Source organism: Chaetura pelagica, unplaced genomic scaffold (assembly GCF_000747805.2).
Source record: "Chaetura pelagica isolate M959 unplaced genomic scaffold, ChaPel_1.0 scaffold76, whole genome shotgun sequence".
NCBI classification, from domain to species: Eukaryota; Metazoa; Chordata; class Aves; order Apodiformes; family Apodidae; genus Chaetura; species Chaetura pelagica.
Window position 1 is genome coordinate 2514486 of NW_009970723.1, and position 18906 is coordinate 2533391.

The following is an 18906-nucleotide window of genomic DNA, read 5'->3' on the forward strand; positions in this document are numbered from 1 at the left end:
TGGGGATATGAATTACCATTTACTACCATATTATTTTAATATATTATGAACTTTTTGGTTTGGACTATGTAATGATTTCCTTTTACAGTTGTCTCTTCCACTTCTCTTGCATCTTATGCCCAGCTCTATGGGTGTTTCCAAGGTAAATTTCTAGAATGCCAGGTAAGCAATAATTTATTCTTTTGAAGACTACTCCAGAGGTGATGCATCAATAGCTCTGAGTCTTTGCACAGTGCTTATGTGTAGCTGGAAAGGAAGAAGCTTAAATCCATTGCAGAGAAATGTGATAGTTTTATAATTTCAGTGAAGGCATTAAAAATAAATCATATGTTAAGAGGATCTTCATACTTCAACACCAATGCAATCTTAAATGACATAATCTAGTACTGTGAATATAGAATTTTCTCTGTGGGATTAAAGATGTCAATTTATATTTATGCAGATAAATTTAAGTGCTTAATTTTAAACTGAGATTAACTATGTTTCATGCTGATAGCTTGACAGCTTCCTGTATTTAAGCAAGACTGGGATGAAATCATGATGGAAAAACTTTTAATCAGTAATTTATTCTCTAATTCTATGCTAATAGTTAGTCCTAGGGCTAGAAATTTAATAAAAACATAATGGTTATTAAAGATGGCTTAGAGGAAATTGAATGTCCCAAAAAGGTGTTGCTTTTGCAATAATGACAGTATCTGTGTTTAAAATTCAAAACAGCTTTTCCTAATTAGTATAAAAAATTACTATTTCTCCTTTTTGGATTCAGTCAGTAGAAGTCTTCCCCTACCTTCAGAGAGCCACTTGGAGACACACAGAGGCAGCAGGCATAAGGAGCACAACTTGGGATGGTCCGTTTTGTCAAGGGGCTGGTGCTTGGCAAGGGTTTGTGAGGTGCCTCCTGCCAAGAGCTCTTTCCAGCGGATGGTGACAGCTGGGTTATGCCCCATTCTGGAAAAGTCCAGAAGGAGCCCTTAGAAAGGGCCAATTGTGTGTTCCCAAAGGCTTTTTCTTGCAAGTGGGCTTTTGTTGTCCCAGGGCATAATTAACTTGAGCTGCTGGGGAGGACATGCATTGAGGGCTCTGCCTTGGTGCAGCAGAATATTGGGCTGGGTCCTGCATTACAGGAGAATTACAGAAGGGACCGAATGGGATCTGACCTTTGTGAACATGAAATCTATTCCTTAAAGTAACAGGGGTCTCTTCTTGGTGCTGATGTTGAAAATACTTGTGGTACTGTTTTTTAATTGCTCTAAGAGTGGCCATCCAGACTCTGTAAGGCTATTTAAGGAAAAAGCAGAGGACTACCTTAACTTTCTGTGGTAGTCTTTTTATCAGTGGGTGGACTTGTACTACACGATGCTCTATACAACAGATGAGTATGTAAATTACTTTTCTCACTCCATGTGTATATTATAGATTATCAGTTTATGCTAAAATCATACAAAATATGTTTTTTTCAGGTGTATCAATAAATCATGTTTCATTATTTTGCTTTTCTAGCAATACCCTTATTTTACTCATAGTATGCTGTCAAATCATGCTTTGAGGCTGCTCTGGAGTTACCAGGCACCCAATTAGTAAACCTGTAATGGCTCAGCAAGCTGTATTTTCAAATCCTGGTTGACATCCAATGCTCAAGAATCCAGATTTCATTCAAGTAATTTTTTTCCAGACTGCACCTCTAGCACATGTCAGCTGTAACACATGCCAGCTCCCACACAGTTTAAATAATGCCAATAAAGGTGGCAACATTTCACCTTTATTCAGGTACAAATTACTGTGTATTAAATCATGGTTGATTAAAGCAGATAAAGAAAGAGGAGGTTCTCCAGGAACCAGAGATTTGTGGTATCTCATGTTAATATCAATATAGGGAGTATCTGGCCTGTGGTCAGATCCTGAATTTTTGGGGCAGTTCTTGTGCTCACATCCACCAGCCAGAACGAAGTTCTTGTTAGGTGACATTTTTAACTCCTTTCATTTACAGATGAGGTTCTGATGCTTCTGTTGTCTTTCTGTGGTGCCCGCCTGCCTGTAATCCCCCATCTTTTAAATTTGAATACAGTGTCCAGCTGGAAGCACATGTGACATATTATGATTTATATCCATATGAGCTTTGTGGAAATAAGCAGCTGGATGGAGGGTACAAACCATTTTAGTCTTACCAGGGGAAAGACTTGAACATGAAGAGTGTAACTATATTGCTAATTTAGAATCCACAGAAAGGAGAGGGTTTATGTCTGCTTCAAGTGCAGAAAATACTTTGATAGGTATTTTTATATCCTCTTAACATGAAGGAATTCCCTGGAAACTAATACCGTTAGTTCTGCTACTCTGAAAATTGCTTGCTTAGATGTGCCTAATATAAAATATTTAGCAGTTCAACATGTCAGTGACCAAGACAAATTCTCCGTATTGCTTGGTGCTTGTGCTGATGTCCATAAAACACCAGGCAAATGCCTATCTCTAAACCTGAGTCCTTCAAGCACCAATGTGAGACCTGATTTTCACTACTCAAGCTGAGAACAATATTGTCACATTTCACAGATGGACACAGCTTTTCTGCAGCATCAAGCCTCTTGTTAAAAACCTCAAATTAAAGTCCAAAATACATTTGATATGTTAGAAGGAAAAGGTAGGTGCGGATTTTGCTGTAGTCTGTATGACTGTAAATCAGAAGGAGCTCCTTTCGTACAAGTGGGATTAAACTAGATTTACAGCACTGTAACCAAAAGGATATGGCCTCAGGGTCCTGAGGTGCCCAGAGACAGTGATTAATTTAATTGTGGGTGTTTTCTTCAGACAATCGCAAAACAGACTAATTGTGGCTGCACAGAGATATAACACAATCATCTTTATTTTATTACTGCTTTACTATCTGCCAGTCTGTGCTTTGTTACTGTCCAGATCCCAAGTGGGCTCTCCCCAGTACAGCCCTGCCATGGTCCCAGCAGGTCCTGAATTCAGCCGTGTCCAGGCAGCTCCAGCACCAGAAGATATGCCATTGGATAAAGCCTGGCTTAAGTACTGTAGCCCCTCTAATTACACTTTTGAGTTGTTTTTATTTCTGGCTGTTTGTATCTCCATGCATATGTCCAGAAGAAACTGTAAGGACATAAAACAAAATAACAAATATTGAGGGATCCATCTTGTGCACTCCTTCTTTTCAGGAATCAGGGGTTTGGGGACCTGATGAAGTAGAGCTGCTGTCCTTAATGACCCTGTTAAACCAATTCTCCATTATGATTTCTGATTTCTAAATTTTTTTTTAAAAGTAATTTATACTTTTTAGTTTCCTTCCTGTGAGACTTGAATAAAGCCCCATATGTATCTATCTGACTGGCAGAAAGGTTCACAGAGTGTATTTCAAAGCTGTTGGGACAAGCATGTATGTAATTGCCAATTTCGCATTCATACCTAGCACCCAGCCAGAGAATACCTTAGGACAAATCTGGTCAATTACAACAAACTCTTACCACTCAAATTTCAACAGTTCAGCACTAAAGTCCTTGTTACATAAATTTAAGGAAATACAAATGCGCTGGGAACAGAAAATTATCTTCCGACATAGTCACTTGGGTTTCTTTAGTCACCTTCCATCCAATATTGATCAATAAAAGTTTTCACTATGGGACCTGGAAAGATTAAACCCATGTGTTTTTACTTCTTCCTACAGAAACGAATCCCTCCAGGCAGTGGCAGTGCACCACCACTGTCACTCTGATTTTAAATGGTGACAAGGAAGCAATAAAAACTATTCCTGTTCTGTGTGACCCTTGCAGCACAAATTTCTATTTCATATAATCTAAGGTGTTGCAGATTTGTTTCAGTGTTTCACCTTTACCTTTATGTTGAACCCAGCAGCCTGTTGGTGTACAGGAAATGATAAATTACACTAGTTTCAAGCGGGAAATATATTTGTTTGTTTCCTGGGGGAAAGCAAAGTTGATATTTTCCTCTCTGTGTGAGGCAGCCTTGCACTGCTTCCAAATGGCTGAAGTAGCCACTGGAGTCATCCACATTTAAGTAGTCTGGGAGTATGATTATCTAAGGAACACTGAAGCAAATTAAAGGGAAAAAAATTATTATTATAATAATATAATACTACTACTGCTACTATTATTATTATTACTACTACTACAGTGCACAGTGCAGTGGGAAAAACATTACTGTTTCCACCTACAGTTCTTCATCAGATTATCTTATTGTTTAGCTAAATAAAAAAAGCACAAAAGCCCTTTGTTGTAACAACAACAAGAACCTGCTGGATAAGAGCTGAATGAAGAGGGCTGTGAACTGTGAAGCTGCAAATACAGACACACATTTTAGGGCAGGAGTTGCTGCACTCCTGTTGAGAGCTGCCATCCCAGGGCGCGGGCGTCACTTCAGCTACATCAGAACATTTCTGCATCTTTGGCCCAAGGCGATAGCTTCATGCAGTTGCAAACAACACTGGGAGGGAGTTGGAGTCCAAAGGGGAAAGACGTGGTTCTTCTCTCTATACTCTTCAAGTATTCATTACTACCACTGTGATTAAAATACATCAGATCTGTTTTGTTGCTAAACCTGAAAGGCCAAAGGAATTAATCTGAAGTGTGCCTGGTTACCTCTTATTATTGTCCCTGCTCAGGAGTTGTTGAATCCTACCACAACTACTTCTTTCCTAACACCTATATTATTTCTTCTTGTCCCCCCATCATGTTTTTTTGATGCCACATAATAATGAAACATCATGAAGTTGAAGTTCTCTGAAAAATTCTAAACTGACATGAATTGAAATATTTACAGCTTTTACGCAGCAGATCAAAACCACGCCTGGTACAGCCCTGTAGTAACTATTTGGGCAAGTCAGAAAAGGAGTCTTTAGCTATAAGTTTTCCTGCAGGTGAAGCCTACTCTGCTCCACAGCTGCACAAAACTCTTGGCCTTGGTGAGTTGTTTGTGTGTATCAACAGTCAGACTGGTCAGCTGGGCTGGCCCATGGGAAAAAAAACCCAACAGGTTAAACATAGTTCCTTGCTGATTGTGCTTGGGAGCTGGAGAGATCTTCCTTTCTCAGAATAGTGTATGAAATTCATCCATGCAGGCAAGAAGGAACTAGTAGTTTTGCATCCCGAGCTACATCAAAAGAAGCATGCCCAGCACGTCAAGGGAGGTGATTCTCCCCTCTACTCTGCTCTTGTGAGAGCCCACCTGGAGTACTGTGTCCAATTCTGGAGTCCTCTACACAAGAGGGACATGGACCTGTTGGAACGAGTCCAGAGAAGGGCCATAAAAATTATCTGAGGGCTGGAGCACCTCTCCTACGAAGACAGGCTGAGGGAGCTGGGGTTGGTCAGCTGGGAGAGGAGAAGGCTGCAGGGGGAGCTTATAGTGGCCTTCCAGTACATTAAGGAGGCCTACAAGAAAATTAAAGGAGAAGGGGTAATGGCCTTAAACTAGAGCAGGATATCAGGAAGAAGTTCTTTCCTATTAGGGTGGTGAAGCAGTGGAACAGGTTGCCCATAGAGATGGTGGAGGCCCCATCCCCAGAGCCATTCAAGGTCAGGTTTGATGAGGCTCTGAACAACCTGATCTAGTAAAAAAGGTCCCTGCACACTGCAGGGGAGGGCTGGACTAGATGACCTTTAGAGGTCCGTTCCCACCCCACACATTCTATGATTCTATGATATCTAACTGGGAGGGCATGGCAGGCAAGCTGTAAGCTGAGGTAATTTGGTGACACTGTTAACAGCACGTTCAGCCATTTCGACCTCAGCTAAGTTCTAGCAACACAGTTAGGTTGACTGTTCAGTTACTACCTTCACAAAAATCTAAGTTACAGGCTGATTCCTTTTGTTTACTTTCATTCTGCCTGTTAGGTTGGAGCAGGAGGAAGATAATATTTCCAGAAAAAAATCCCAAATCTAGCTTCATTCTTTACTTGACACTATTTATTGCTGACCTTCCTTTCTCACCTTTCCTTTTATAAGCAAACTATCAGTTCTTTCCTGACTTTCCATAACAATAGCAATACTGATACATATTCTATCCTACTTTACTTTTATTATTGGGTCTCTGTTCATGAACTAACTACACACCCCAAAAAAAGACTGAAAAACACACAAAAAGTTAATACTCTTTCGTTTCCTCTTTTGTAGATCTTGGCAGATAGACTTTTAATGAGACTGAATTCTGTTTGGTTTCCTATTATCAGAATCTCATGTTGTAAAAAACTTACAGAAGAGCTACAATTTTTGTGTGATCGGTCCAAATTTATTCCCACCTCCAATGACTTAAATTATAATTTTTGGTATGCTTATAGAATCCAATGGTGAAAATGCACTTCTTGAGACATCCTTTGGAGGTACCTTGGGATATCTATGTCAACTGCACAGGCTGGTAGCAACATCATGAGACTCGTGGGAAGAGCTGCCCCTTCCCATAAGGCAGGCAGCTGGAGGCCAAGCAGGATGCACCCACTGTCTAAAGGAACAATAAGCACCCATGTATAGACAGCTGAATCCTGTCCCTGAATGTTGGACTCTCCCACTTCTTTTTTCATTTGTATCCTTTTGAATGTGTGCACAAGTTCAGCAGAAGGAGAGATTAATCCATCCTTAAAAACAAAGTGCAGAGTGGAGCACGTATCCAGCAAGAGTTTTCTCCTGTGGTCATTCTTCATCTCCCACCAAAGAAATCCAAAGTCAGCACCCTGGTCAAGAATATTTCCAGGCTGCCTGTCAGTGTAAAGAACAGAGAAGTTATAAGGCAGTCCTGCATCATTTAAACACACAGCACTGCCTGTAACTAGCTGAAGTCATAGATGACTTGCCGGAGTTCTGGAAATCAGTGTTCCCCCCAGAGCAAAACAGCCCTGCAGAAGAAGCAAGAAATACAGAAAAAAAAAAAAAGAAAAAAAAAAAAAAAGAAGAAAAAAAAAAGAGTGGGTTGCCTTTTGCCTTGTATTTTCTTATCTTCCCTTCACATGTTTAGGACACTAGGAAAAGAAAAGAAATCAGGGTAACATTAGTCTTACAAACAGGATGATAATGTAGAAAAAAATAGAGACATCTGGATGGGAGGGACCAATTAGGCAGTCTGTACCTGCCAGGAAAGGAATACTCCTCCAACAGCAATGACTGCAATAAAAGCACACAAAAGACTGAGTCTTTCTTCTTCAAATGGAAATAAGACTTGGAGCACACTGTGGCATGTGGCACACATGTCAGGGAAATGAAAGGCATCTGATACTTGCTTAGCTTTCAACAAGAGACTAGCATTTTGGCACAGCTTAAATAGCATAGAAAAGCAGGTGTGAGGTATGAATTTCACATTACCTGCTTCTACTGCCAACATTACATGCTCTGTTGCTTTAGTTGGAATCTCACATTTAGAGGGCCGAGAAGTGACATTGTGAAACATCCAGAAGAATTACATGAGCTCTGGTTGTTCAGCTGTGCACCAATTTGAGAAAATGCTTTCTGGGAAAATCCATTAAAACAAATCTGATACGACTTGTCTATCTGCAAAATATAACGCATAGTGTTGGCACAATTAGATATAGTAATAATTTCTTTGCCACTTGACATTTTGTAAGGAATTGATATTAAATTGGTATTAGAAGGCTATTGTGGCATGAAAGAGTTTTTATTTAGTTGTAGTCAGAAGTTTCAACAAGAATTTGAATCAAATGTCACCTGGATAAATTTAATGGCAACTACCCATTGAGTATAAGTGAGCACAGGTATTGCAGTTGACAAGTGCCATCCCAGAAATAAGAACAGAGAGACAAGTTAACATGCCTAAGCACATTCAACATGCAGGGAAGCTTCGGGATTAATCTCTCCTCCCTTATTTGCACACAAATCACTCCATGAGCACAGGAAAGCAGGAGGGGAACGGATGCAAATGCACTTGCTGAATAAAACCACCTCAGGCAGGGCTGCATTTTGTCACAGAACACCAGTGGATTCAATGGAGGCACCCCAGCATAAGCCTGGCTCCCTGATGCAATGACCTATTAGCAGCAGAAAGCATGAGATCCTTCTGCACAAACCCTGGTGCAATATACAGGTAGATGCGTATGGCCACCTAACACATTGCCAAGGCATCATCAGCCTGATAGATTTCCAAGTTTGTTGCAGTAATTTTTCATTATCAAGCTGCTGAAAATCATGTAACAACATGATACTGGCTAATTATTTTTTGGGGTGGTGGGAGGATGGGACCCTTTTTGGTTCCTACTTTATCATTTTTGGTTACCTGACGTATAGCAATACTGATACATATTCTATCCTACTTTACTTTTATTATTGGGTCTCTGTTCATGAACTAACTACACACCCCAAAAAAAGACTGAAAAACACACAAAAAGTTAATACTCTTTCGTTTCCTCTTTTGTAGATCTTGGCAGATAGACTTTTAATGAGACTGAATTCTGTTTGGTTTCCTATTATCAGAATCTCATGTTGTAAAAAACTTACAGAAGAGCTACAATTTTTGTGTGATCGGTCCAAATTTATTCCCACCTCCAATGACTTAAATTATAATTTTTGGTATGCTTATAGAATCCAATGGTGAAAATGCACTTCTTGAGACATCCTTTGGAGGTACCTTGGGATATCTATGTCAACTGCACAGGCTGGTAGCAACATCATGAGACTCGTGGGAAGAGCTGCCCCTTCCCATAAGGCAGGCAGCTGGAGGCCAAGCAGGATGCACCCACTGTCTAAAGGAACAATAAGCACCCATGTATAGACAGCTGAATCCTGTCCCTGAATGTTGGACTCTCCCACTTCTTTTTTCATTTGTATCCTTTTGAATGTGTGCACAAGTTCAGCAGAAGGAGAGATTAATCCATCCTTAAAAACAAAGTGCAGAGTGGAGCACGTATCCAGCAAGAGTTTTCTCCTGTGGTCATTCTTCATCTCCCACCAAAGAAATCCAAAGTCAGCACCCTGGTCAAGAATATTTCCAGGCTGCCTGTCAGTGTAAAGAACAGAGAAGTTATAAGGCAGTCCTGCATCATTTAAACACACAGCACTGCCTGTAACTAGCTGAAGTCATAGATGACTTGCCGGAGTTCTGGAAATCAGTGTTCCCCCCAGAGCAAAACAGCCCTGCAGAAGAAGCAAGAAATACAGAAAAAAAAAAAAAGAAAAAAAAAAAAAAGAAGAAAAAAAAAAGAGTGGGTTGCCTTTTGCCTTGTATTTTCTTATCTTCCCTTCACATGTTTAGGACACTAGGAAAAGAAAAGAAATCAGGGTAACATTAGTCTTACAAACAGGATGATAATGTAGAAAAAAATAGAGACATCTGGATGGGAGGGACCAATTAGGCAGTCTGTACCTGCCAGGAAAGGAATACTCCTCCAACAGCAATGACTGCAATAAAAGCACACAAAAGACTGAGTCTTTCTTCTTCAAATGGAAATAAGACTTGGAGCACACTGTGGCATGTGGCACACATGTCAGGGAAATGAAAGGCATCTGATACTTGCTTAGCTTTCAACAAGAGACTAGCATTTTGGCACAGCTTAAATAGCATAGAAAAGCAGGTATGAATTTCACATTACCTGCTTCTACTGCCAACATTACATGCTCTGTTGCTTTAGTTGGAATCTCACATTTAGAGGGCCGAGAAGTGACATTGTGAAACATCCAGAAGAATTACATGAGCTCTGGTTGTTCAGCTGTGCACCAATTTGAGAAAATGCTTTCTGGGAAAATCCATTAAAACAAATCTGATACGACTTGTCTATCTGCAAAATATAACGCATAGTGTTGGCACAATTAGATATAGTAATAATTTCTTTGCCACTTGACATTTTGTAAGTGTGCACCAATTTGAGAAAATGCTTTCTGGGAAAATCCATTAAAACAAATCTGATACGACTTGTCTATCTGCAAAATATAACGCATAGTGTTGGCACAATTAGATATAGTAATAATTTCTTTGCCACTTGACATTTTGTAAGGAATTGATATTAAATTGGTATTAGAAGGCTATTGTGGCATGAAAGAGTTTTTATTTAGTTGTAGTCAGAAGTTTCAACAAGAATTTGAATCAAATGTCACCTGGATAAATTTAATGGCAACTACCCATTGAGTATAAGTGAGCACAGGTATTGCAGTTGACAAGTGCCATCCCAGAAATAAGAACAGAGAGACAAGTTAACATGCCTAAGCACATTCAACATGCAGGGAAGCTTCGGGATTAATCTCTCCTCCCTTATTTGCACACAAATCACTCCATGAGCACAGGAAAGCAGGAGGGGAACGGATGCAAATGCACTTGCTGAATAAAACCACCTCAGGCAGGGCTGCATTTTGTCACAGAACACCAGTGGATTCAATGGAGGCACCCCAGCATAAGCCTGGCTCCCTGATGCAATGACCTATTAGCAGCAGAAAGCATGAGATCCTTCTGCACAAACCCTGGTGCAATATACAGGTAGATGCGTATGGCCACCTAACACATTGCCAAGGCATCATCAGCCTGATAGATTTCCAAGTTTGTTGCAGTAATTTTTCATTATCAAGCTGCTGAAAATCATGTAACAACATGATACTGGCTAATTATTTTTTGGGGTGGTGGGAGGATGGGACCCTTTTTGGTTCCTACTTTATCATTTTTGGTTACCTGACGTTAGTAGTTTCTAGGTCACAACTCAAGAATCAGGTTGGCAGTTTATCCCTTGTTTCTCTCTTCTGCACCAGTATTACCTTTCAACATTAACCAGCAGTTTACAAGCAACTTGCTTCTTCATTTTAGTACTGTGATTGACACAATACAACACAATACAATAAAGGCTTTAAAGTATACTTATTTAAATGAGACATCACTTTATTGAATGTCACCTGGAATAAAACGACTTTTTTGGCTCCCTGCATGCAGTGTTTCTCTGGAATGGTTACCAAAAAAATAAAGCATGATCCTCTTCAGCCAAGGTTCCAAGCACTGGATCACCAGTGCTGCTCAGATCATACCACACTCTTTAAAGGGACAAACCAATCCCTTTAACATATTGATACCAACCAAATGGATTGGTACTTTTGTATTCCATTGAGATGTTATGTAATTTCATGCATACTCTTGTGCTCTGTGAATCCTATGGAACAGTGCATATGTGAAAGCAGACTAAGACTGCTTCACATTTGGCTGTTTCCTAATGGAAAAGTTTCATAGATACATAAAACATATTGTCATTCCCATGGCACTTCTCTGCACATAGCTTCCTGATTTTCACTCTGAGAACTTGATCATTCTCAAGTGATGTGAAGCCAGTAAGACACATATTTAAACCTGATGTTGACAGAAAGAGCCATTTTATGCAATAGTGTGCAGTGTCATTCAATAATTAGCAGTTTTAGCAAAGTCATTGGTGGCTTCAGCGATTTTCTGATGAGGATCAGAATCCTGATTAGCCATTTCCCTTTGTAAAATGAAATTTTAGCAACATAGAGAATAGTTTAGACTTGTATGTCTTTGAGTACAGTTTCCTTCTGGCCCCATCTGTCTTTGTGAGAGTCCTTTCAGCATAGTTTTTTCCTTTGACTTGCCCTCCCCACCTTTCTAGGACAAGAAGGCAGCAGTCTAATTTCTTTAGATGAAAAGAATGAGAAATGTTTTTAGTTACTAGCTGCAAGGACTTTAAATAAATTTGGAAACTGCTGGCTGCTATTAGATGGTGGGTGGTAGTTTTGGGGCTCTTTAGCCACCTGCAGCTCTCAAGCTGTTCATGTGCAATTTGTTATGCTGGGGCTGCATCCATGAGCAAAGGGAGGCTGTGCTAACATGGGGCCAACTGGTTTATATGAATATCTAGCAGCAGGAGATCCAGGAGAGACTGCTGGAGCCAGCACTGGGAGCTTGCAAAGGAGCAATGGGATGTCTTGGGAGCCTTTTGTCATCTCAAGCCCACAATTCCTTGGCACTTTCAAGTATGTGGAGTTTTGAAGTATTGTAGGGTTAGGAAGCTGGGTAGATGTTCCTTCACTTGTATTTTTATCTTATGACCCCTTTAAGTCTCTTGGAGGTTATCTAAAAGGGAGAAGAAGAATGAGTCATAACCCAGTTTCCAGAAACCTTAGCAACGCAACACAGTCAGAAACACAGGTATGATAAGAACAGTGGGAAACAACCTGACAGTTATGATATTCCTAACAATAATTTGCCTCTACTGAGGAATTGTACCATTAAACAGTAAAAATTACATTATTGATGTAAGTACAGTGAAAAATATGGTAGTGAAGCAATAGCTGAAAGCAATATAAGTAATTTCCCCAGAACCTGGTCTTCTAGAATGATTTCACTCATTGATCTATTGCAGTGATGGACACACAGATGAGAATATTGTTATAGTGGATAAGGAAGGTGCATACCATAAAGCAAAAATCCCCTGCTAAGTCCTGTGACATACTTGAGTACACTCCCCAGGGGCACACAATGTGTCAGTGAGAAAACACTGACATTGAAGGTCAGAAATTGTGAGCACAATTCACCAAAGAGAATAAAGAAATCCTCCCTTGTGAAGCACTTTCATGAGGTGAAACTCCCCGTCGCATCTTTAGAATGTATAGGTATTGACTACATCCTGAAAGCCCCTGAAGAGGGAGAGGCAGGAGCAGCTTATTAAGACTATAAGAAACACAGAGGATTGAAAACTTAAATGCATCACTACCAACTAGCACAAATCAATAACTGAAATAGATTATATATATTGGCATAATGCCGGGAGAAGAAATCTGTTTCTCTGAGCTACTTAGCTCTGCTCGACTACCAGCAGTTCCTTCAAAGACCCATGAAAGGCAGAGCAGGGTTGCCAGTGCAGGGTAAGGCAGCAGAGACCCTTGGCTGTCTGCTGTCATAAATGCAGTTTGTGAGGAGCCACAGGCAGCTGCCCCTTGGCTGTGCAGTGATGCCCTTCTCAGGTGCTGTGTTCCTCCCTGCTTGGTCCCCGCAGGAGCAGCACTCTCATTAGTTTGGACAAGGGAGCATCTGGGAGACAAACCTGTTCTGTGCCTGTGGGAGCTACAGGAATGGTAACGCCTGTATGGACAGCAAACCCAATTCCCGCTGCACAAGGGATACATATCCAAGGACGGTTTGTATCCCCCTAACCTCACATTGTCCACATAGTACTGGTGCATTTGGCAACAAAAAGCCTCTCTGGAAGAGACTCTTCCTTGGGCGATATGGTCTCACTGTGGGGGACTACAATAGGTAGTAAGTGAATTTGTTCCCTCATTGCAGGCATGATGGAGATGGACTAAATGTCACTAAGTTCACAATTTCTATGTCTTTGTTTTAAGTAGTTATCCCTGGAATACTTGCTGGAATCTCTGTAGAGATATTCTAGTATGGTAATACCTGGTTGCAAATGTTTGATTTTCACTAAGTTTCTCAGTTAAACAGATTAATTTGCTTACTGCTAGAAAAGATCTTTGGACAATAAATTAGGTTTGTAATTTATTATTTCTTATCTTTATACATTGGTAATTAATTTTAAAAAAGGAAAGCAGCATAAAAATAAATGTATTGCAAATATTTCTAGTTCATAGTGTTGCCTCATCTAGTTAAATTTTATCAGTCAATACTAGGGAGGGAAATGTGATTCATAAATGAAATTTGATCAGGTCATTTCAGTATGTCAACAAATGCATTCTACTAAAACTCAACACAAGTGTTTGAAATATCGTCAGGACTAGATAGTGGCCATTGAGAGCATGGTGGTTAATCTGTATTCATCTGTGGATCCTCACAATTTCCAAGTGAATTTATTAATTTATTTTTATGCATATTTGACTTACGCATAAATCAAATTCACCAGTTTTTCTATTTACATGGCATTCCATATTCTTGATTTCATCTGTGTAACATAATTTTCCTGGGAATACCTATCTAAGTTGTCATCTGCTGCCTATTGTTTATATAATGTAGCTTCTGTATGTAAAACAACTCCTGCATTATCTTATTTGTTCTCCTCTATCTTCTGACATGCTTACTTCAATTAGTACACAATAATGTAATTATTACACTATTATTATAATCACATAAGGAGATACCTACAAATACTTGAAAATGGTTCAGCTCTTTATTTTACTAATTGCTGCAGTATGTCTGTGCATATCACTGACTGCACAGCATCTGGAAATCTTGTGTGAAACCAACTGAAACATCCTCTTCCTGCTCTGTGCAGGCTTTTAACCAAACATCCGTTTGTTCTTCTAACAGAATGTCAGACCAACAGGTTCACGATCCAGTTGTTAGTGGTTTTTTGTGTTTTGGTTGGTTGTTTTTTTTCATACCCGAGTATAGGACTGCAAACATAGGATGAGGTTCATGTGAATGATGTTGCGGAATATTTAAATTTATGAAAGAGAATATTTTTAACACAGCCTCTCAGTAATGCAGAGTAACTTTATAGTGAAATTGCAATACAAAATTTGGTTGCTTGTCACTGATGTTGAAGTGTTTTCAAGCTTAAAGAAAAATGGTTTTCTAGTCACATAGGTGGTAAGAACTCTGTATGACTTTCTCTTTTTCGACATACCTTTTACTTATGTCAATAAATAGATAAAATGAAATTAAACTAGTTATAAAAAATGGTTATATAAAAATCCCCTGGTTTAGTATCTGCTTTCTTTATGTCTGCTGACTAGATACTCTGATTCAACTTTATCTGTGCTAAGCAGGTATTCTATGGCTTGCATGTATGTAATGCCTAGGTACCTCCTTGAAGTCTATAAAAATAGAAGTTAAAACTGCTGCATACATAAACTTGTAGAATATCAGGTGAAAGTTCTTGCCATGGAAAGAACTGAAGTGCAAAGAGAGACTATATTGGCTGGTCACCACATTCAGTTGAGCAACATTATTATAGTTTGCCGACAATAACTAAGAACATCAATCCATAGGCACAGCTATTTTTAGCAGAAGACAGTGAAAACAAACTGCTTTGCTTACAATATTCACAACATCCAAGTATGCCCTTAGTAGAGTGGTACAAATGTCAACATGCTGAGCTCCTCAAAATCTGTAACAAGTTATCCCAAGCACAGACAAACCTTCAGGAAGTCTTTGAACATATAGTTCAAATTCCAGTGCTACTCCTTTCTCCAAATTCTGTGCTCCTGGAAATCTACGCCCTCTTAAATTATTATAATGTCTCTGTTAGAGTTAGGTCTGTCAAATGGGAACGTATCCATGGATCACCATATGCAAGGACCTTTCAAGTAAAAATATACACATTTAACCTACCTGGAGTTTCAAGCACAGCTTCCAGACCCCAAGGACTCAGGTGGTAACCCTGGGTAGTTGCTGTTAATTTCAGCGTGGTTTTGTGTCTTGTGCTATTAAATCAAAATATAAATCTAAATGATAGCTGCATGTATCCAGTGTAGCATTTCTTAGACAAGGAAGACAATCAGATGAAGTAAAGCTTTTGCTCTATCGTATATGAAGGAGTAGCTTGAAAAACTTCAGTATTACCCTCAGTAAATAAAGTTACAAAGTCAGGAACTGGCAAAGTAAGTTCTCAGCCAGTTAATTGCTGCATATTATTTTAGCAAACAGTTCTGCTGGCAATCGTTTAGCTCAAGCAATAGAAATACTTGTTTGCAGAGGAGGAAAGAGCAACTAGAGAATCTGTTTATTCAGTCTTATAAAAGCTTTTCTTAACTGATATGCAGCCTTACTATTTCAGAATTAATCATAAACCAAATGAATTCTAAGTGGCACCTTTGCTGGTTAGGTTTTATTTCTGAAAACTAGATTAACTGCATATAACTATTAGTTGGCTTATAATTCTATGCAAAATTAGAAGTACTACTAGTACAAAGCTATGCTTGCCTTATATAATTTTCAGAGAATAAAGGATTTATGAGCTCTTCTTGGGAAAGTATTTTTAAAATTCAGTAACTGACATATGTTGTAAGAATACTCAGTTCAAAGGGAGGAACAAAACCAGACAGAAAACAGAGACTGGCTTACACCTTTATGATTCAGTACAATAAGCTCTGCTCCTCCACTATTGTAGGGAATTAATCTCAGCATGGTGTTCAACCCGGTACTACTATTTTATAATGACTTCCTATGTGATCCTTTGTCCTTTCTGATCTTGATGATCTCTCTCCATAGCTCCTGTAAAGATATGCCCCATGATACTGCACTTGTCAGAGGGGTTTTCTGCTTCCAGAAATAATTTGTTTCTCCTGTCAAGCCTTGCACACCATCTTCCTGAAAGAGCCTCTTCTGGGTGGCCATCTGGAAGCATCACCTCAGTGCAGAGGAGGCAGGCTGCTGGATTTGTGTTGACTCACTTCTCAGCACTGGCTACTGCCCTGAAGGCAGCATTACATTTTATTCCTGGAATACACAGCATTATAACTAGATGTGCAGACATGACATTTTGATTGCTGAATTCTGAGCCTATTGATGTTTGTGACAAGACTCAGAAAAAGACCCGGGAAAAAAGAATAAAGATGCAACAGAAGTAACCAGCTGAGGACAAGCAGAGATAACGATCCCAGACTTCAGAACCAAGTAAAGGCAGGAAGGTATAATACCATACCTGAAATACAGCACGGAGAGCCCTCTCTCATGCAGTGTTTTGAAAGAAGAATCTGAAAGATCACAGGTTTTTTTGGGGAAAAAATTAGCTAAATAAGCAATGAAAAGCCAGAGCCAAGATGCAAAAATGAAACATGCTGAAACTATGGAGAAATTAGATTTCAGAAGCTATGAAACATGGGCCTTTCCGTTGTAAGAAAACATTACAGAAAATGAAAATTATACATATGAAGCAGGGGGGAAGCAGAAGAATCCTCCCTGGATTTAAGAAAGCTGGGAGGATCAATGAGAAAAGAGGAAAATCAGGTTGTTATTAATATCATATTCCTATTCTGCCTTTGTAATTAAACTGTAAAACATGGCTGCATTTTTTTCCCTGCCATGTATGGTGCTCAGATATAAATCATCTATGGGCTCATGACCACACTTCAGTAAAACTAATGATATGAAAGTCTGTAGACTTGGGATAAGACAGCATTTATAAATGCTTGGTGAAAGGAACACTAAAATTGTTCCTACTACAGTAATATAACTTTTAAGCCTCTTCATGTTCCTGTGCTTTAGGAATGTGTGTGATTATCACTAGGTATAAGAATCATGAATCATTCAGGTTCCCAAGGACATTCCCCAGGGAACAGTCTCAAATGCAAACATTTGAGAGTCCCCAAATTACTTGGTGCAGCTGGAGGGACGAATTCATGGTCTCTCATGGATAAATGATCAGTTTTCCTGAAATTGCATTTAAATATTGTGCTTCAGAGGTTACTTGCAGTTACTCTGGCATAAACTGAGGGTAGTCCAACACACTGGGGTTGAGCACCACCTAGATTTAAAGGCAGATGAAAAAATGTTTGGGATTGTTAAAATATCTGTGTTATCCTTCTCCTGTTTATCGAATTTACTAGCTGTAAAAGTTAGCACTATCAGCAGAAATACCATCAGCTAAAACAATTGCATCTAGAGTAAGTGTCGAGAAAGACTTGGTCATCAACAAGCAGGGTAGCATCCAAGGATGGAATCATCCTATTCATAGTCCCTTGGCTTCATTTCATAGGTGAAGTCTGGTTTTTGAGGGGAGGAAAAGAGCACAGAGCCTTTCAGTTACCAGGTATTGTTCTTTCATGTTACGGCGAATCTCAAAAAATTAAAAATTAGTTTGAAAAAGCAGAGGTTTTTGATTATTCCAAACAGATGGCTTAAGGGGAAAGATGCAACTTTTACTGCTGACAGTTAAAATGTTAAACAATCTGCATGTGGAGAGGAGTAAACAAAATTTTATCTTTGTTTAATTGTGCTACGTAAGCTAAACATTCTTCATGAAATTACTAAAAAAATCCTACAAAATTTTGCTATGCTTATTTTGAAGTCAGTAAGAGTCATCACACCAACAGTGTGGAGAAAGAAGCTCTTGGAAAAATCAGTGATCATTCTTTCTTCCCCAGCCCTTTGCTGATGTTACTCCTTCAGGGTGCCATAGAAGCTAATGGAAGTGTTGCTACAGATCTTAAACAGAATACATCAAGCTCTTTGTGTTATAATGAAGAAAGATATGTTCAAATTGTGTAAGTTGCTTTGCCTTCTAAATGAAAAATACTTCTAAAAGGAAAAAAAATTTACCTGATCCTGAATCTGAGCCTATTAAATGTGAAAAAAAAATATTTAAAGCAGCAATTTATTATTTACAGTTGACTCTTTCAACTGGTATCTGGCAAAAATACATTTTTTTCCCATAATGGAAAATCTATGATATAAAAAAGAATTAAAACTTTAAATATTAAAACTATATTGAATCCACTGTGTTTAGTTTTGCTGCTTAATTTTTCTTGGATAAATTTAATGGAAGAGGATGATTTTTCTCAATGACTATGTGATTATTTTTTTTTAATTATTTTTTTTTTTAAAAGACTCCCAAAAAGCGAAGATAAGCTTCTAAGAAGAGGTTACCCAGGACAAGGGATGCTAGATACTGAATGCGTTTCCTGCAGACCGGAACGGGCCTGTACCCCGACCCCAGGCCGTCTCACCGTGGTGCCACGGCCACCGGGTTCATCCCCCGGCGCCGGTGGCAGGAGGGCGCGCCCAGGGCCCTGCAGGCGCTTTCCAGGGAGGCCTGTGCCCCCTGGTGGGACTCAGGCAGCCGACAACAACCGCAGCCCCTGCTGGCCAAAGAGCAGCCCTGCAACCCCTGTCCCCAGACCGGCAGGGGGGAACCCGCACAACCACAACCAACCAACCGACACCACAAACCCCCCCACAACGCCAAAGAAACAACAACAAAACCCAACCCGGCCTTGATCCGTGGGTCAGTGGCAGCTCCCCCGCTCCCGCGCGCCTGACCCCCGGCCCGCCGCG